At 43.2% G+C, this 21,555-nt stretch overlaps 1 pseudogene; it reads left to right on the top strand.

Moving 5' to 3' along the window:
• Positions 1–10,784: 10,784 nt before the first annotated feature.
• LOC100435789 (X-ray repair cross-complementing protein 6-like) lies at positions 10,785–13,569 on the top strand (annotated as a pseudogene).
• The last annotated feature ends 7,986 nt before the right edge of the window (positions 13,570–21,555 follow it).

Genomic DNA, 21,555 nt, shown 5'->3' with positions numbered 1-21,555 from the left:
CCCAATCACCTCTTAAAGGCCTCACCTCTCAATATTGCCACACTGGAGATTAAATTTCTCTCTCTTCTCTCTCTCTCTCTGTCTCTCTCTCGTGTGTGTGTGTGTGTATTTGTGTGTGTGTCTGTGTGTCTTTTAAGTTCAACTTCTATTTTAGAGTAAGTGTGTGTGTGTCTTTTAAGTTCAACTTCTATTTTAGAGTCAGGGGTACACGTGCAGGTTTGTTTTATGGGTATAGCTCATGCTGCTGAGGTTTGGGGTATGATTGATCCCGTCACCCAGCTAGTGAGCACAGTGCACTATAGGTAGTTTTTCAATCTGCACTGTCTGTCCCTCCCCCATTTAGTAGTTCCCAGTGTCTATTTTTCTCATCTTTGTGTCTCTGAGTGCCCAGCATTTGGTGCCCACTTATAAGTGAGAACACACAGCATTTGATTTTCTGTTCCTGCATTATTTCACTTAGGATAATAGCTTCCAGCTGTATCCATGTTGCTGCAAAGGACATGATTTTCTTCTTTATTATAGCTGCGTAGCATTCCATGGTATATATGTACCACATTTTCTTCATCCAATCCACTGTTGATGGACACATAAGTTGATTCCATGTCTTTGCTATAGCGAATAGTGCTGCAATGAACTTACAAATGTATGTGTCTTTTTGATAGACTAATTTATTTTATTTTGGATAGATACCAGTAATGAGATTGCTGGTTCAAATGGTAGTTCTAAGTTCTTTGAGAAATCTCCAAACTGTTTTCCATGATGGCTTAACTGATTTACATTCCCACCAACAGTGTATAAACCTTCTCTTTTCTCTGCAGCCTCACCAGCATGTTTGTGTGTGTGTGTGTGTGTTTACTTTTCAGTGATAGCCGTTCTGACTAGTATGAGGTGGTATCTGTCAGATGGTAACCACTCAGATGGTTTTGATTTGCATTTTTCTGATAATTACTGATGTTGAGCATTTTTTCATGATTGTTTGGCTACTTGTATATCTTCTTTTGAGAAATGTCTGTTCACACCATTTGTCCATTTTTTCTTTTTCCTATAGATGGGATCTTGCTCTGTCGTTGAAGTTCAGTGGTGCAAGTATGGCTCACTATAGCCTCAAACTCTCAACCTCAAGGGATCCTCCCACCTCAGCCTCCTGAGTAGCTGGGATTACAGTTGTGTGCCACCACATCTAGCTAATTCTTATATTTTTGAAGAGACAGAGTCTTGCTATGTTGCCAAGGCTGGTCTTAAAATCCTGGCCTCAAGCAGTCTTCTACCTCAGCTCTCCAAAATGTTGGGATTACAGGCATGAGCCACCGTGCTCAGCCTTGCCTACTTTTTAATGGGGTTATTTGTGCTTTGTTTGTTGAATTGTTTAAGCTCCTTATAGATTCTGGATCTTAGATCTTTGCCAAATGTATAGTTTGCAAATATTTTCATGCATTCTGTAGGTTGTCTGTTCACTCTGTTGATAGTGTCTTTGCTGTGCAGAAGTTCTTTAGTTTAATTAGGTCCCACTTGTCAACTTTTGTTTTTGTTGCAGTTGCCTTTGTGGACTTAGTCATAAATTCTTTCCCAATGCCAATGTCCAGAATGATGTTTCCTAGATTTTCTTCTAGGATTCTAAATAGTTTGAGGTCTTACATTTAAATATTTAATTCATCTTGAGTTACTTTTTGTGTATGGTGAGAGGTAGGGTTCAGTTTCATTCTTCTGCGTATAGTTAGCCAGTTATCCCAGCATCATTTATTGAATAGGGAGCTCTTTCCCCATTGATTATTTTTGTCGACTTTGTCAAAGGTCAGATGGTTGTAGGTTTGCAGGAGATTAAATTTCAACATGAGTTTTGGAGGAGACAAATATTCAAACCATGACAATATTCATTCATTCATTGATTCAATTCAATATGATTGAGTGCCAGGCCTTGCACCAGCTGCTGGGGTGCAGACATGAGCCAAGCAGGCCAATATCTGTCTTTGTGTAGCTTAGACAGACAGATGGTGGTCAAACAAAATCCCCATACAAACTAAACAGAGATGAGTGCTAAGGCAGAAAAGAACAGCCACTCTTGAGCACATAATAGGGGGACATGGCATCATATTTTTGACAGTCAGGGGCCTTGAGGATGAGATACAATTCCTTCCTTCCAACTTTTTTGTTTTGAAAATTTCAAATCCATAGAAAAGTTGCAAGAATATTACAAGGAATATCTTATACCCATTATCTAGATTTACCATTTAATATTTTGTCACATTTGTTCTCTCTCAATTTTTTTTCTGCACCATTTGAGAGAAAGTTGCAGACATCATGACTCTTTACCCCTAAATATTTCAGCATACATACGCTAAGAACAAGGACTTTCTCTAGAACCACGATGTCTTGTCCAATTAATTTCAGATTAACATACTAGTTGCATCGATATACAGACCGTTATGGGCTCAACTATGTCTACTCTAACAATTATATGTTGAAGTCCCAACCCCTAGTACCTCAGATTGTGACTATACTTGAAGATAGGGCTTTTTAAAGATATAATTAAGGTTAAATGAGGTCACATGGGTGGCCCTAATCCAAAATGACTAGTGTCCTTATAAGAAGAGGAAATTAGACTGGGTGTGATGGCTCATGCCTGTAATCCCAGCACTTTGGGAGGCCAAGGCGGGTGGATCACTTGAGGTTAGGAGTTCAAGACTTGCCTGGCCAACATGGTGAAACCTCGTCTCTACTAAAAATACAAAAATTACCTGGGAGTGGTGGCACACATCTGTAATCCCAGCTACTTGGGAGGCTGAGGGAGAATCACTTGAACCCGGGAGGCAGAGGTTGCAGTAAGCCAAGATCATGCCACTGCACTCCAGCCTGGGCAACAGAGTGAAACTCTGTCTGGAAAAAAAAAAAAAAGAGGAAATTAGGACACAGATGGGTGCAGGCACCGAGGGAAGATCATGTGAAGACTCAGTGAAAAGGTGAGAGGAGAGATGCCTCAGATGAAACCAAACTGCTGACACTTTGATCTTGGACTTCTAGCCTCCAGAACTACAAGAAAATACATTTCCGCTGTTTAAGCTACCCCGTCTCAGGTATTTTGTTATGGCAGTCCTAGTAGACCATAGACCACACAGACCACAGTCACATTTTTCTAATTGTCCCAGTAATATTCTTTATACCTATTTTTTAAAATCTGGGAACCACTCAAGGATCGCATGTTGCATTTCATTGTCAATCTTGTCTAGAACAGTCTAGAGTTTCCCTGTAAATCTAGAAGAGTCTTCCCCACATTTTTCTTTATGCTTTGCCCTGCTATTGATGTCTTTGAAGGATCTGGATCAATTTTCTTGTACAATGTCCCACAGTCTAGATTAATCTGATTGTTAGAATCCACTTTAATATTTTTGGCTAGAGTACTTCGTGGTAATGTTGAGTGGATGAGGTAGGCATTGAAAACCAGCAGTGGGCAGTCTGGGCAGAAATGTCAAACACTGCCATTCACAGAGCAGGTACTGTGGAGGAGGCACTGCTGCAGGCATCTTGGGTGTCCTGCATTCATGGAGGGAGGGCAGCGAGAGCCTGTGTATGTACAGGGGAAGTGCAGGGCTGTAGGAGCACCAAGGGAGTCCAGGGCAGGTGGAAAAAGGAATTTAAGGATGGAAAAGGACAATTGAGGCCAGAATATAGAGATGATGAATGCCAAGTTAAGGCACCTGGTTTTATGTCTGAGGGCTTGCAGACTCAGGCACATGTTTGTGATCAGAAAGCCCTGAGGGTTTGAATGCCTTGTCCAAATCACACAGGAGTGGCATGGCTCTAACTAGAGGCCAGGACTCTGATTCCTAGTTGTTGTCTACACACTACCGACAGTTTAGCTCACATGTTTATTGCATGGTTAGGATATTGCTTGGGAATCAGTGAGATAAGCCCTGAGAAGAGAAAACATAAGGCACAGAGTCTGAGGAAAAGAGGTTGGTGAGGGCCGGGAGCAGTGGCTCACGCCTGTAATCCCAGCACTTTGGGAGGCCAAGGCAGGCAGATCACTTGAGGTCAGGAGTTGGAGACAAGCCTGACCAAAATGGTGAAACCCCGCCTCTGGTAAAAAAATAAAAAATAAAAAAATAAAATAAATGGTCGGTGGAGTCAGGGAGTCTGTCGATCTCCAGAGCCAAAGTCTAAACTGAGATGCAGTCTATGAAGTATACCATAAGCGCCAAATAACCATTTGCTTTTTTCCTTCCTTTTGTTCTTTTGCAAACTATATTCTCATTGGCTAGTTCATGTCACCTAAATAACACCCCTATCCACTGATTGATTAGATGTTCTCATTTGACAGATTTGAAAACCTGAGGCCTGGAGAAGTTCAGAAACTGCACAAAAAAGAGTTAGTGATGGGGCCGGGTGGCATTGCAGATCTCCAAAGCACCCGTGTCTCTTGACATTTCAAATTCCATGACATTCCCTTATCTCTCCCCAATTTGCTGTATGAAAATGGGGTTGAGCAAAAAGATGAAGCAAACAGGAGTCAGGTTCTAGGTTTCCAAAGAGTCTTTTTTGAAGACAGCAAGTCCCCTTGCTTTTCAAACCCATTCATGAGCACCACAGCAGCCGTGCCAGTGAGGTCCCAGGTTTGGACAGTGAGCCTGGCAGAGCACAGGCCTGGAAGGATAGATAAACCAGGGCTCAGTGTGTCATGTGGTAGTCACTAGGTTCTGAGACACATGTGCACCCAGAACCCCTTCCCACAGAGCCAGGACCAGGGTGACAATGGGCCTCTTAGCCACCAGCAGCCTGAGGGAAGAGTAATGATCCCACGGCCGCTGGCCCTGATGGAGGACCAGGCACCTCTGACAGATCCTGTGATACCCTTCAGGGGCTAGGCCCTGTAGGTGGGTCCTGAGGCCCTGAGACTATTGCAGGCAGCCAGGCAGTTCAGGCCTCTGCCAGGGCGAAAGGCTGTGGTGACCACAAAGGCAAGCCCCAGCATCTCAGACCCAGCCCAGGCCACACACTGTGCTGACTATGACTGAGATGTTGCATACCTGGTTACAACTCCAGGGTCTAGGATGGACCTTTCAGGAGAGGACACAGAAGGGACACAGGATATCAGACTCGAATCACCTGCCTGGTCAGGTACCACTGTCCCCAACAAAATAAGCCACTTAGTCACAGATTCCCCCAGCTCATTCCCACACTCCCTTTCTTCTTGGAGAGGAGGGGCTGCAGCAAGTTTACATCAACCAGGACTTATTGAGGGAACACAGTACCAGCCTCCACCAGTTACTGAGTGAGACCCAATCCCAGCATATCGTAATCACAGCACTAAATCTGAAGCTGTCATAATCACAGCACTAAAATGGAGGTCAGTCACACTGGGACTTTGAGGGGTGTGTTGATGGGGAGAAAAGACAAGAGACAAATAATTCCAATATAGTGCCTGGCTCCCAGCAAGAGTTCTGTAAGCTTGAAATGGAATACAGAGAGGAAAAGAAGGGACAGGAGAAGGAGGGAAAGAGGGGGAAGTGAGGAAGGAAGAAGGGAAGGAAAGGGAAGGGAAGGGAAATTACTAGGTGATAGTGATCTAATTGCAATTTCTTGCAATGCTTTGGGTGTCGACAGGAAACGCTGTGTTCTGATGTAAAATGGCCACACAACACCATACTCTACAAGCGCACATAACTGCAGGCACACTGCTATACGCACAATTGCCCATAGCCACATCCACCTGGGTAGACAGCCTCACACTACAGTCTCAACTCCCCAATTCTCCATTGGTCTACAAGACTTGTTTAAAAGCACCCCTCCACTCCTGTCCACTCCCTACTCACCCAGGCACCAGGAAGGCCCCCCCCCACAGCCTTCATAGCCCACAGCCACTACCACTCCATACTCAGCTCACACTCAGATGAGCAGCCACACCCCCGGGGGTACAGCCAGACACACAAGCAAAATGCCTTTGTCCCCCCAAAGATTGGGAGAAGCTGTAAAGGACACAAGGGAGGGAAACAAGGAAAGAAGCAGAGGAGACACTCAGCCCAAAACATTAGATGACCTATTAGCCCTGAGCCTGCTTCCCTGAATTGCCAGGAACAAAGAGAAGAACATTCCTTATAGGAGCAGGCATCCTACTCCTGGAAGAGGCCTTATAAATCCAGGTTCCCGAGCAAGCAGTTGTCTGAAAAAGCAATCTGACCCTCTGAGTAATCTCAAGGGACACTTCCTAGTTCTATTATTCTCTGGTTCCTTGGAGAAGGGCAAAAATAATACATATCATCTCATGTTTGAAACACCTTACTGACACTACCATCTTGTTATAACCATGTGTGGTACTTTCAATCCATTACCTCAACTTATGCAACTTGGCTTGTCATTGCATTCTATGCAAACTTGGCTGGGAGAAAAGAGGTCTGGGTTCCAGTTCTCTGGAAGTCATTTAAACTCCTCCTGTGTCAAATTCCTCACCTCGAAAAGGAGAGGACACTCTAGGTGATGCCTGAGGCCCTTCAAGTTCTAACGTCTTAGGCTTCTACCCATCTAGAACAGTGCTTCCAATAGAAATATCAAGTGAGCCACCTAATTTTAAATCATCTGGTCACCACCTAAAAAAGTTACAAGAAGTACACTTTGGGAGGCCAAGGTGGGCAGATCACGAGGTCAGGAGTTTGAGACCAGCCTGGTGAAACCCTGTCTCTACTAAAAATACAAAAATTAGCCAGGCATGGTGGCACGTGCCTGTAGTCCCAGCTACTTGGGAGGCTGAGGCAGAAGAATCGCTTGAACCCAGGAGGGAGAGGTTGCGGTGAGCTGAGATCGTGGCCACTGCACTCCAGCCTGGGTGACAGAGCGAGACTCTGTCTCAAAAAAAAAAAAAAAAAAGTAACAAGAAATAGGTAAAAATAATTTTGATAATAAATTTTATTTAACCCCATATATCCAAAATATCAGTATCTCAACCACTAAGCAGTGTTTAAAAAAAAAATTTTTTTTTTTGAGATGAAGTTTTGCTCTTGTTGCCCAGGCTGGAGTGCAATGGCGCCATCTTGGCTCACTGGAATCTCCACCTCCCAGGTTCAAGGGATTCTCCTGCCTCAGCCTCCCAAGTAGCTGGGATTACAGGTATCCGCCAGCAAGCCCGGCTAATTTTTTGTATTTTTATTAGAGACGGGGTTTCACCATGTTGGCCAGGCTGGTCTCAATGGTCTCAAACTCCCGACCTTGGGTGATCCACCCCCGTTGGCCTCCCAAAGTGCTGAGATTACAGGCATGAGCCACAGGGCCCGGCCTGTTTTAAAAATTATAATGAGATATTTTACATTTTTTTTCCTTCTACGTCTTCAAAATCCAGTGTGTATTTTATACTTACAGCACATCTCAATTAAGATGTTAAATTTTCACTGGAAATACCTGATCTGTTTTTAGATTTCATAAAATTTGCAGTTGTAAAAGGTATGACCCACATACCCAAATTGTTCCAAATACACTTAAAAATTTTTTCCAATAACTGAATCAAGCATTAGGTTTTCTGCTTTTTAGTTGACAAGTAATAATTGCACACATTTATGGGTACAGCATGATATTTCAATATGCATATTTAGTGTACAATGGCCAAATCAGTGTAATTAGCATATGCATCACCTCCAATATTTATCATTTATTTGTGTTGTGGACATTCAAAATCCTCTCTTCTAGCTTTGTGGAAACATACAATAAATGACAGTTAACCACATTTACCCCACAGTGCTGCAGGACACCAGAACCCATTCCTTCTATCTAAGATTGGTTTTTAAATTAAACTTGAATCAATATACAATTGTGATCTTCTCTTGCATTGGTCACATTTCAGGGACTTCACTGCTGCACGTGGCTTTGCATAGTGGGGATCGTTGCATGGGACAGTGGGGAGGGGTCCCGTAGGTGTGACCCGTCCTGCCCTGCTCACATCCCCAACTGACTGCTAGTTCAGAGTGAGAGTGGAAAGGTGTCACAGCCGATGTCAAGCCAGGCAACACCTGCTCGGCCACTTCATTGTCTGCGTACCAAGGAGAAGCCAAAGAAGGGCAGGCCTATCTGGTCCGCAGGCACAGTCCCCAGCCCCTTTCCATGGAGCTGCTGCCAACGTTTCCACAGGCAGAGGCCATGTTTCCAGCTCAGACGCAAAGGCATGGGGAGGCGGCAGGCATCTGAGCTTCCTTTTCTTACTCAAAGGAATGCCCACCAGGCAGCCAGCCAGGGCGCAGCCCAGACTCTACGTGTCACTTTGGGTATTTGGGCTTTATTAGCACAAGTCAGATGCAGTGTGATGGGGGTGGTGGTAGTGGTGAGCAGGCAGTAGGGACAAAGTTCTAGGGGACGGTGGGTGAAGCATTAGCACTAGCAAACAAGATCAAGAGAAGGGCATATCTGCTCTACCAGGGGTACAGGGAGAGTTCATAGATTTCAGAAATGTCACTTGGAACCTCACAGCACTGCTTGAGGGGAAGCATCGAAAGACACCGCCAGGATAATCCTTTTATTCCTTCTAGAACTGTGGAGAAACGTTACAACCAGCAAGGGCTTTACACTTTAATTTTTTCTTTTTAATAGAGATATGATTTTGCCATGTTGCCCAGGCTGGTCTTGAACTCTGGGCTCAAGCGATCCACCTGCCTTGACCTCCCAAAGTGCTGGGATTACAGACATGAGCCACTGCGCCTGGCCAGCTTCACGCATGTTGTTATAATCTTCATGGACAAATCGAAACTCAAGTAACTTGTCCAAGGTTTTTCATCTACAAAGCTGAAATTTAAATTCAAGTCTATTTGACTCCAAAGGCTGCACTAAAGATTTAATAATAATAACATTTTTATTATTATTATTATTTTAGACGGAGTTTTGCTCTTGTTGCCCAGGCTGGAGTGCCATGGCGTGATCTCGGCTCACTGCAACCTCCGCCTCCTGGGTTCAAGCGATTCTCCTGCCTCAACCTCCTGAGTAGCTGGGATTACAGGCATGTGCCACCACACCCGGCTAATTTTGTATTTTTCGTAGAGATGGGGTTTCTCCAGGTTGGTCAGGCTGGTCTCGAACTTCTGACCTCAGGTGATCCACCCACCTCGGCCTCCTAAAGTGCTGGGATTACAGGCGTGAGCCACCGTGCCCCGCCAATAGTACCATTGTTAATTAGTTATTAATAATATCTAATAATAACAGGTTATGTTTATTGAATGATGCCATGTGCCTGGCACCATGCCAGGTAGTTTATAGACTTGAATTAATTTATACTCACATTTCTGTGAAGTATGATTTCATACCCATCTTACAAATAAGGAAAACTGAGTCTCACAGAGGTCATGTAACTTGTCCAAGTTCTTGAAACTTGTAAGTAATAGAACAGATTCAAGCCTGACTTCCAAGCACATGAGCTTAGCCTTGATGTACTGCCTCTTATGGGAATACTTATGGTGGCAGATGCTGCTGATGTCCCACACTGTATCTTCTTGGTCCACATCTGAGCTCACTGCATCATCCCACCTCAAGTGCCTGCATCTCTGCTTCTCTGCCTGAAGGCTTTCTTGGGCACCTGGGGAGCTGTGGGGGACTTAGCACCTTTGGGCACGCATTAGAGTCTGAGAGCTGCTATGACAACGTTCCATAAATGAGTTGGTTTAAAACAACAGAGATTTATTCTCTGACAGTTCTGGAGGCTAGAGGTCTGAAGGCAAGGTTGATACCTTGGTGGTTGATACCAGCAAGGCCACACTTTCTCTGAAGGCTCTCGGGGAAGGTCCTGCCTTGCCTCTTCCTGGCTCTTGGGGGTTGCTGAAAGTCCCTGGCACTCCTTGGCACGTGGCAGCACCACTCCAATCCTGCCCGCATCTTCACATGGCTGCCTCCCTGCTGTATGTCCCTGTTCTTGTGTCTCTTCTCAAGGATACCAGTCTTATTGGATTAATGGCTGGCTCTACTCCAGGCTGACCTCAGCCTGTTTTTTTTTTCTTTTGAGGCAGAGTCTCGGCTGTGTTGCCCAGGCTGGAGTGTAGTGGCACAATCTCGGCTCACTGCAGCCTCCACCTCCCAGGTTCAAGCGATTCTCCGGCCTCAGCCTCCCGAGTAGCTGGGATTACAGGCCCCGCCACCATGCCTGAGTAGTTTTTGTATTTTTAGTAGAGATGAGGTTTTGCCATATTGGCCAGGCTGGTCTGGAACTCCTGATCTCAAGTGATCCCCCTACCTCGGCCTTCCAAAGTGCTGGGATTACAGGCATGAGCCACTGTGCCCAGCCTGACTTCATCTTAATTAATTACATCTGCAACAACTTTGTTTCCAAATAAAGTCACATTCTGAGGTTCCAGAAAGAACATGACTTTTGGGGGCACACTATTCAACCCAGTTCAGAGGGCAGCCTTCAGCCAACGAGGGAGGGGAGTGGGTAGCCAAATGCTCCAGCCACCCCATCCTCTGGTGGCACAATTCCAAGGCGTGTTCCACATGAATTCCCAGAGGTTCCCCAGTGAAACTGAACCTCAGCTGCCCACAAGAGCCCTGCTCATTAATGTACCCATTATTGACTTTTCTTATTTCCCTTTCTCACTTTCCCTACTTCTTCATTTGGGCTTCCTAGGATCACCACCCAAATAAACTACCTGTCCCCAGGTGTTTTTTTGTTTTCTTGTTTTTTTTGTTGTTGTTGTTGTTGTTGTTGTTGTTGTGGGGGGGGGGGGCAGGGAATTCAAATGCATGACCTATTTTTGGTTAAAAGTGAAAAGAGATTCTTGTCTTCTGTCCAAGTTGGTCACTTCCCTGCGCCAAAGTGAACAGTAGCCAAAATGTCAGGGTGGGAGTTGTGTTACAAAATCGAGGGCGATGAAGAAGCAGAAGAAGAACAAGAAGAGAACTTGAAGCGAGTGGGGACTATAAATATTCAGGAAGACATACTTTGATTTTTTTGGTTGATGCCTCCAGGGCTATGTTTGAATCTCAGAGTGAAGATTTGACTCCTTTTGACGTGAGCATCCAGTATATCCAAAGTGTGTACATCAGTAAGATCATAAGCAGTAAGAAAGATCATAAGCAGTAAGATCATAAGCAGTGAGATCATAAACAGTTAGATCATAAGCAGTGAGATCATAAGCAGTGATTGAGATCTCTTGGCAGTGGTGTTCTATGGTATTGAGAAAGACAAAAATTCAGTGAATTTTAAAAATATTTACATCTTACAGGAGTTGGATAATCCAAGTGCAAAACAAATTCTAGAGCTTGACCAGTTTAAGGGGCAGCAGGGACAAAAACGTTTCCAAGACCTGATGGGCCACAGATCTGACTACTTGCTCAATGTAGTGCTGTGCGTCTGTGCCAGCCTCTTTAGTGATGTCCAATTCAAGGTAAGTCATACGAGGATCATGCTGTTCACCCGTGAAGACAACCCCCATGGCAATGATAGTGCTAAAGCCAGCCAGGCCAGGACTGAAGCCAGTGATCTCTGAGATACAGGCATCTTCCTTGACTTGATGCACCTGAAGAAACCTGGGGGCTTTGACATATCCTTGTTCTATAGAGATACCATCAACATAGCCGAGGATGAGGACCTCAGGGTTCGCTTTGAGGAATCCAGCAAGCTAGAAGACCTGTTGCAGATGCACCAAGGAAGATGCGCCAAGGAGACCAGGAAGCAAGCACTCAGCAGGTTAAAGCTGAAGCTCAACAAAGATATAGTGATCTCTGTGGGCATTTGTAATCTGGTCCAGAAGGCTCTCAAGCCTCCTCCAATAAAGCTCTATCAGGAAACAAATGAACCAGTGAAAACCAAGACCCTGGCTGGGTGTGTTGGCTCACACCTGTAATCCCAGCACTTTGGGAGGCCGAGACAGGGAGATCACCTGAGGTCGGGAGTTCGAGACCAGCCTCACCAACATGGAGAAACCCTGTCTTTACTAAAAGAAAATACAAAATTAGCCAGTCGTGGTGGTGCATGCCTGTAGTCCCAGCTACTCGGAAGGCTGAGGCAGGAGAATCACTTGAACCCGGGAGGCGGAGGTTGCGGTGAGCCGAGATTGTGCATTGTACTCCAGCCTGGGCAGCAAGAGCGAAATTCTGTCCCCGCCCCCCCCGAAAAAAAAGAAAAGAAAAACAAAAAAAAAACAAAGACGCAGACATTTAACACAAATACATGCAGTTTGCTTCTGCCTAGTGATACCAAGAGGTCTCAGATCTTTGGAAATCATCAGATTATACTGGAAAAAGAGGAAACAGAAGAGCTAAAATGGTTTAATGATCCAGGTTTGATGCTCATGGGTTTCAAGCCCTTGGTAATGCTGAAGAAGCACCATTACCTGAGGCCCTCCCTGTTGGTGTACCCTGAGGAGTCGCTGGTGATTGGGAGCTCAATCCTGTTCAGCGCTCTGCTCATCAAGTGTCTGGAAAAGGAGGTCATAGCATTGTGCAGATACACACCCCACAGGAACATTCTCCCTTATTTTGTGGCTTTGGTGCCACAGGAAGAGGAGTTGGATGACTAGAAAATTCAGGTGACTTCTCCAGGTTTCCAGCTGGTCTTTTTACCCTTTGCTGATGATAAAATGAAGGTGCCCTTTATTTATTTATTTATTTATTTATTTATTTATTTTTGAGATGGAGTTTCACTCTTGTTGCCCAGGCTGGAGTACAATGGTGCGATCTCGGCTCACTGCAACCTCTGCCTTCCGGGTTCAAGCAATACTCCTGCCTCAGCCTCCTGAGTAGCTGGGATTACAGATGCCTGCCACCATGGCCAGCTAATTTTTTGTATTTTTAGTAGAGACGGGGTTTCACCATGTTGGCCAGTCTGGTCTTGAACTCCTGACCTCAGGTGATCCGCCCGCCTCGACCTCCCAAAGTGCTGGGATTATAGGCATGAGCCACCTTGCCCGGCGAAGATGCCCTTTACTGAAAAGGTCATGGCAACTCCAGAGCAGATGGACAAGATGAAGGCTATCATTCAGAAGCTCCGCTTCACATACAGAAGTTGACACCTTTGAGAATCCCGTGCTGCAGCAGTACTTCAGGAACCTGGAGGCCTTGGCCTTGGATTTGATGGAGACTGAACAAGCAGTAGATCTGACATTGCCCAAGGTTGAAGCAATGAATAAAAGACTGGGATCCCTGGTGGATGAGTTTAAGGAGCTTGTTTACCTGTCAGATTACAATCCTGAAGGGAAAGTCACCAAGAGAAAGCACGATAACGACGGTTCTGGGAGCAAAAGGCCCAAGGTGGAGTATTGAGAAGAGGAGCTGAAGACCCACATCAGCAAGCGCATGCTGGGCAAGTTCACTGTGCCCATGCTGAAAGAGGCCTGCCAGGTGGACGGGCTGAAGAGTGCACTAAAGAAGCAGGAGCTGCTGAAAGCCCTCATCACGCACTTCCAGGACTGACCAGAGGCCACGCATGCAGCCGCCCTTCCACACCGTGCCCAGGCTGCCTGGCCTTGTTCTCAGCCAGTTAAAATGTGTTTCTTCTGAGCTAGGAAGAGTCTGCCCAACAGAAGTCGAAGGACTTTAAGTTTTTCAGGCTTTCTGTTGCCATGGTGATGGTGTAGCCCTCCCACTTTGCTGTTCCTTACTTTACTGCCTGAATAAAGAGCCTTAAGTTTGCACTATTAAAAAAAAAAAAGTTAAAAGAAAATGAGCCTCAGGCCTTTTGTCTGTTCAGTATGCCTTATCACAGGCAGCCAGGAGGCTTTTCTAGGGTCCTGTAATGATGGTTTTTGCTCCATGTTGGTTTAAGCAGGTTTCTGGGGGCCCATAATGCCTTGGATGAGTAGGTGGGAGCCTGCTAGGGAGGGCTGGGATGGGAAAGTGGGATATATGTCTATAGCTGGTGCTAGGCCTGTGGCTTTATGTAGAATGACTTTGCTAACTTGTGTCATCAAGGTTGACGATTTTATCAGTTATTGCTAAGAAATAGTATAAACGTCAAGAAGTGTTTCTCAAACCAAGGGAATCCAATATGATAGCAACTGAGGGAAGATCTAGGGAAGGTGGAACATAGCATGGTGATAATGTCAATTGGGAATTTCTAATATTATCTAATATTCATATTATGCCATATCATCTATAGCATCCACCAGCTCTGTGGTTTTGTTCACAATGGGCTCATCCATCACCTCGTTCAACATTTCTCAAATGCATCTTGCCAGATGCTCCTGAGAGAAAAGTTTCTGTGATCCAATCACGTGGATGAATGCCGATTACTACTCACTCTTCCTGAAGAGGCACAGTCCATATTAATATATTAAAAGTTCTGAAAATTTTGCTGTTGAAATTAAAATCCAGTTTAGCATTGTTTCCCATACTTATTTTGCTATGGAACCTCTTCCTCATGTAATACCTATTTAACTATCATAGAGCTGGTATTCCACAGAATCCACTTTGGGAAACCCCAATCTATTTAACTAGTGTAGGTGCAAAAATATCTTCTGCAGCCCACAGGACTTCCTTTGCAGAGTGTGCCAGGGCACAACTGTCCTTTTTTGTCCACACCTCACCCCCAATCTCCAACCTCCCTTCCTCCTTTTTGCTTTTTTCTCCATTTGGGTTTAGGTCACAGGATTCTTGGCTGTGGGCTAACTCCTCCACTGCCATTGCCTTGACACATAAGTCCTCTTATCTAAGTCCTGCTTGGGGACCTTGGTCCAGCTGGGGTTCGGTGTGGCTCCCTCATCCCTATCTTTTCCAGGTGCTAAAAGGGTCTGGGGACCCTCCGGGAGACAGACATCTACAAGGAAAGATTCTATCACCAAGGAGCATCCACAAGCAGCCGGCATGATTCAGATCCTCCTACTTGGCTAGGGACACTGGAACTATTTTCCAAACGTGGGGTCTGTTGTGGGTTCAATTGTGTCCCCCCAAAATTTGTAGGTGTGAGTCCTTACCCCAGTACCTCAGAATGTGACCTTCTTTGGAAACATAGTTGTTGCAGACATAAGTGATTAAGATGAGATCATACTGGAGTAGAGTGGGCCCCTAATCCAGTATGACTGGTGTCCTTATGAAAAGGGGGAATTTGGAGACAGGCGCGAACATGGGGAGAGCCCCACATGAAGACGGGAGCAGTGCCTCCACTACCCAGGAACTACCAGAAGCCAGGAGTGTGGCTTGGAACAGATTTTTCCTTAGTGCCCCAGAGGCAGCACAGCCCTGACAACAGCTTGGTCTCAGACTTCCAGGCCCCTGAATGTGAGAGAATCAATTTCTGTTGTGTAAGCCGCTCTGTGTGTTGTACTTTGTCACTGCTGCCCTGGCACACTCATCCATGGGAGAGAAATCTCTGCTTCTTCTCCTCTGGATTCACCAGCAGTGGTTCCTGACCCAGCTCCCTCACAGTGCGAGGAGGTGGAGATATTGGAGCTGACGTGCAGAGCCTCCCCAGTCCCAGGCCCTCTCTTTGTTAGGACCTGGTCAGTTCTCATGGCACCCTGGTGGCTGTGTGGATAGACTCAGGACCCCTCTTCTGGTAGAAGTGTTTGTGTCCTCTTCTTGAGTTCCACAGTGTCTCTGACCTCTGACGATCATAGTCAGTGGGAATGGTACTCCCAGCTTCCCTCTCAGGCCCCATGCTCACGACTGACCCCTGACCAAGCAGTGAGGATGTCACCTGGCTGGGAAAGCATCACTGACAGGGACAGACCAAAGTCCTACCCAGAGGCAGAACGTGAGATCCCGACCCCTCTGAGACGCAGTCAAAGCTACAGGCCTTCCCCGCCACTCAATAATGCTGCTTCCTCTGCATTTTGATTTGTTGCCGTGGAGAGAAGCAGGATGCGGCCCCCTGTATCCAACACCAACAAAACCACTGTATTTGATAATTATTAATCAGATAGACAAGGGGTTTCTTAATCTTGGCACTACTGACATTTGAGCCAGATAATTCTCCTTGTAGGGGCTGTCCTGTGCATTGTAGATGTTCAGCAGCATGCCTGCCCCCTACCCATAAGATGCCAGTAGCAACCCCCCCAACCAAAAATGTCTCCAGACATTTCCAAATATCCCCTTGGGGGCAAAATCTCACACAGTTGAGACCCACTGAAATAGACCAACCTCAATATACTGATGCTACTCTGAGGTCCTTCCAATCCAAGGTCATTTCATTATTTCAATGATGTTAGGTTTTTAAAATGTATTTACTGTTGCCTGATCTCAATTATATAAGAAAAACCTACAAAAAAAAAAAAAAAAAAGACTAGAAGAAAATGTTAATGCATGATTGTCTCTGAATGCTGGGTAGTGAATTTGTGAGTGAATTGTCTTTCTATTTTTCTGAATGTTTCTCTTATTTGCTATAGTAAGCATGTATTAGCTTTATACTTGAAAATAATCTGTTTGACTAGTGACCTAGGTATTTTCATGTTAAATGCAATAATAAGACCCTATTGCACACAGGATTAAAAAACTGGTTGAGTATAACCAAAGCAAAGTGATAAAGGAGAAAGTGGCACAGTTTAAATCCTGGCACTTCTGCTCACTTAACTAGCCATGGGCATGCTGTTAATATCTGCCATGCTAGGCTGAGCCAAGGCTGAGTGTGGGAATATTTGTAAAGCATCTAGAATAGTAGGGGTTCAATACATGGTGGCTCCCACAATTATTAGGCTCCCTTCTGGTTCAAGACTCGAGGGCCTCTTCATCCTGTGCCTGTGCTACTGCAAAGTCCTCTCCATAGAGAGTTACCACATGGATGTGGAAGGCCCAGGAAAGCCTCCCTGGGTAAGTGGGTCCTTTTTCCCAACCCTTCCAGACTCAGGGACTCTTCTAGAAGAAGAATAATGACAATTATTGTTTATAGTATTATTATTTTATCCCACAGTTTTCAGAGATGGCCCTTCTTCTTCTCAAACACCTTATGAGGTAGGAATAATAATCCTCTTTTGAGAGATGGAAAACCAAGCTCAGAGAGGTTATGCAACTTCTCCAAGGCTGCACAGCTGGTAAGCAACAAGAGCCAGCATCAAATAGTCCAACCCCCTCCACCTGTCTTATTTTAATAGGCAATAAAATTGAAGCTCAGAGAATGAAGTGACTTGTGCCCAAAGTCACCCAGCTAATAATGTCTCGAAGAAGAGCCAGTGTCATTTCCACCTTCACAGCATGCACAGGCAGCTCCGATTTGAGGGAGAAGAGAGAGGATGCCAATTTTGCTAAACAACATCACAGCTTAGAAAATAAAATTTGGAGCCAGACAGCCCGAGTTCAAATTCTAGTTCTATCCCTTGCCCCAGCTGTGTTATTCCGAGCAAGCTACTTAAAGTCTGTGAATTTTCATTTCTTCATCTCCAAGAAGAAAACAAGAAGATATTTAATAACAAATAATCCACATATGTACTTAGAATATAATAAGCCGTAGAAAAACATTAGGTGTTAACAAATTTTGCACAATGAGCTACTAAGAAATTAGGCAGTGACTAAATCTTTTGTTCCTTTTACTGCCAAAAAGCATTTTTCCCATGATTTAAAGTAAACCACTATCACTGTGAAAAATTTGAAAAACAGGGATAAGTATAAAGGGAACAATAACAATCACCTATAATGGCAACTAATTAAAAACAACCACAAAAAGCTCTTTACTTTGGGAAATCTCAAACATATAAAAAGGAAAAAAGGATAGTATAGGGAACCTCCATATTCCCATCACTCAGCTTCTTTAAATACTAACTTTTGGCCAATCTTATTTCATTTATAGTCCCATCTGCTTCTCTCCCATTTCTACCTTCAATCTTTTATGGCAAATCCAAGACATTATATAATTTCATTTCCAGATATTTCAGCATACATCTCTGAAATATACAGATTCTCTTTTCTGAAATTATAATTCCAATATTATGTTTTACAATTACAATTAATAATGTTTAATATTATCATATTACCAGGTCCAAATTTCCCCTAATTGTCTCATAAATGTTAGTTTGTTTGAATCGGGACCCAAATTGCATCCACATGTTGGATTGGTTCAGGTTTCTCAAATTTCTTTTAATCTATAGATTCCTCCTCCATCTCTTCTTTTCTCCTTGTAATTCATTTGTTTAGGAAATTGAATCATCTGTCCTATAGAGTTTCCATAGCCTGGATTTTGCTGATTGCATCCCTATAGTATTAGTTCACATATCCCCTGGACTGTGTGTTTCTTGTAAATTAGAAGTTCTATGTCAAGAATACATTATAGATGATATGGTGGACTTCCATTGGGACACATGTAATGTCTGTCTCTTAATCTCTCACTTTGAGAAGTGAACAGCCTTTGATGATCATAGCCCAGATCCACAAATTTCATCAGGGGTTACAAAAGAGTGGTATTTTAAACCTATCAGTACTTTCCATGTATTAGCTAGAGTGTTTCTATAAAGAAAAACTTACCTTATTGTGAGATATAGTTCGCCTAGGAAAAGCAAAGTAAATGCTTATTTATTTATTTATTTATTTATTTATTTATTCATTTATTTATTTTTTTTTTTGAGACAAGGTCTCACTCTGTTTCCCAGGCTGGAGTGCAGTGGTACCATCATGGCTCACTGCAGCCTCAACCTCCCAGGCTCAAGCAATTCTCCCACTTCAGCCTCCTAAGTAGCTGGGACCACAGGTGCACGCCACCATGCCCAGCTAATTTTTTTTTTTTCTAGAGACAGGCTCTCACTATGTTGCTCAGCCTGGTCTCAAACTCCTGGGCTCAAGTGATCCTCCCGAGCCACTGAGCATAGCAATACTTGATTCTTTGTGGCCAACTTTCAAAATAAAGATCCTTGGCATCATCCAAAGTGACCAATGAGTTTTGTTGTTGTTTTGTTTTGTTTTTGTGTCATTATCAGTTGATATTTATATTATTAACTCAAAAACATTAAACATAGCTTACATGTTTTAGTCCGTTGTAGAATAAATAATTAAAACTCAAATCATCTGAAGTTTTTATTCTTTTTCTTTGTTATTAAGTAGTATTGGGATTAGTTGATCTTTAGAGGTCTGCTGGAATTTTCCTGAGAAACTGTTAGGGCCTGGTGCTTTTTGTTGGCGAGCTCTTCATTTCTTCTATGGTAACTGGTCTGTTAAGACTTTATGTCTCTACTGAGACCAATTTAGGTAAGTTGCAATTATTCTAGAAAAGTATCCATTTCATTTAAGTTTCCAAATATTTTGCATAGAGTTGAAAAAAAGTCTCTTATGTTTTTGGTTTGGATTTCCTCTGCTTTGATGGTCCTACCCATCTACCCACACACAGTATTTCTAATCTTGTGTGTCCATGCTTCCTCTCATTTATCTTCTTGACCAGTTTAGTTGGTGCTTTGTATATTTTGTTGATTGTTTCAGCCTTAGGTTTATTTTTAAGTTCTACTTTCTAGTTTATTAATTCTTGCTTTCATCTTTATTAATTCCTTCCTTCTAGATTATTTTGGCTCACTCTGTGGTTTTCTTGCTTTTTGAATGGGGCATTTAATTCACTTATTTTCATTTTTACTGACATAGATATTTAATTCTAAACTTTTTCCTTTATTAATTGCATTAGTTGAATAGCCTAGACTTGATTATTTGTGTTTCCATTATCATTCTTTTCCAGAAATTCTATAATTTCAAGTTGTTCTTCTATCTCTAACAGCTGCTTTGTAACATGCTTTTTCCTAATTTTCAGATAGAGTAGTCTTTTCAGTTTTGTTTTTTTTTTTTTTTTTTTTTTGGTCTGTTTGGTTTTCTAATTTTGTTTATGCTTTGGTTTTTGTGGTTTTGTTTTGTTTTTGTATTATTACCAGTTGGTATGTATATTATAATCTCAATGAACATAAACATAGTTAACATGTTTTAGTCTATTGTAGAGGAAATTATTAATCCTGTATTTGGTTGAGCATTAATAATTTTGGTTTTTAAATTTTGTTTATAATTACTAATTTTATTGTATTGTGATCAGAGAGTATTCTCTTTGTTCTTTGAAATTTAATGAGGTTTTCCTTATGGCCCAAAGTGTAGTCATTTGAGAAGGTGTTTTTGCCACTATGGGGGTCCAGGTTTCTACATACATCCATAAGATCTACCTTATTGGTTACGTTTGTATCTCCTGCATCCTTATTGTCCACTTGATCTCTCTTGGATCGACAGACATGGATTAAAATCACCAATTATTTGGGTTTCCATTTCCCCTGCATCTTTAGTTGTTAGGTGCTTCAATGTTAATAACTTAGATATCTTCAATGTGAATTGTTACCTTTAGTATTTTAAAGTCTCCTTCTTGCCTCCTTTAGTGCTTTTTGGTTTAAATTCCATCTTGTCAGATATCAAAATTGTAACTGCTTTTAAGTTTTAATTTGCATTTGTTTTAATATCTTTTTTTTTCTTTTCTTTAACCTTTCAGGACCTCTTGTTTTAGGTGTGCCTCTTGTGTAGAGCAGTGTTAAATTTTGCTATATTAGCCAATGTGGAAGCCTTTTTTTTAGTAAGTAAATTAAGCCTATTTACATTTATTGATATTATTGATATGTTTGACCTTGCTCTATCATCTTATTTTATCTTATTACTAACTTCGAATATACTTTCTTATCCTTGAAACTTTTCTTCCAGCCTGTAAGCCCTTCACTGGGCAAAGTTCCATGTAACTCGCTTTTCTTTCCACCATCCTTCATGCTGTTTTTGATGCTATTTTCTAGTTCACACCGATCATATATCCATCTTGTGATCCTAAAGCTTGGAAACCTCAGCCTGTTAAAACACTTAGAGTCAAAGCATTAGTCTGTGGCAGTGTGTTCCATCACGAATGAAGTTGTTGTTTAGAGAGACCCACCCAGACTCGCTTGACATAGGAATGAACCCGGAGTTTGGAAATTAAAAGACAAAGGGTGTTAGGAGAGGAGAGAAATGCTTCTGGGAGCGTTTCCCCTTACTTAATGAATTACTAGGAGATTTGTGGCTACACAGCCCGTCCGGATAAGTCTTTCAGCATGTGGACCCAGGAGCGTCATGGGCTTGCTCCACTATATCCTCGCTGCCCTTTCCGTGAACTGAGACACTTCCTGTCACCAGTTTATTTTCACTTCTCTCCTGGCAGCTGGCCACTGCAATCGGCATGCATTTGAAATCATTTGCTACTTACTTGAGAATTCACACTAGGGAGAAAGGGAAGAAAATAACCATTCCTGGGGACACCACAAAAGTCAACATTGACAAAAACTCATTTCCACTTTTTTTTTTTTTTTTTTTTTGCTACCCAAATGACTGTGGATTAAGAGACCCAGAGAATGCCAAATAAACTGTAGGATAAGAGAAAGAAAAGTTCAAGTCAGTTGCAGGGGTGCCTTAATGAAGCTGCAATCCCTTTGCTAGCCTCGTGCAAGCCAGTCGGCTCCGCGGTCTATCACCCTCCCTCTTGGTGTTCAGCGCCAGACTCATCCGCTCCAGGCAGAAGTTGCACATGTCGGGATTTTCTTGGGATTTTTCTGAAGAGCTTTGATTTGGTCTCAGATGTGTGGGTTTTGTTGTTTGTAAACTAGAAACATAGGAAGTTGAAACTGAGAGGAAACCTCAGAGGAAGGCAATATCACAGCGAGAGCTTTGGTTTAAATAGTCTCAGATTCAAATCATAGCTCTGACACCATG

This window comes from Pongo abelii, chromosome 8 (genome assembly GCF_028885655.2).
Source record: "Pongo abelii isolate AG06213 chromosome 8, NHGRI_mPonAbe1-v2.0_pri, whole genome shotgun sequence".
Lineage (NCBI taxonomy): Eukaryota > Metazoa > Chordata > Mammalia > Primates > Hominidae > Pongo > Pongo abelii.
This window is presented reverse-complemented; position numbering and strand designations above follow the sequence as displayed.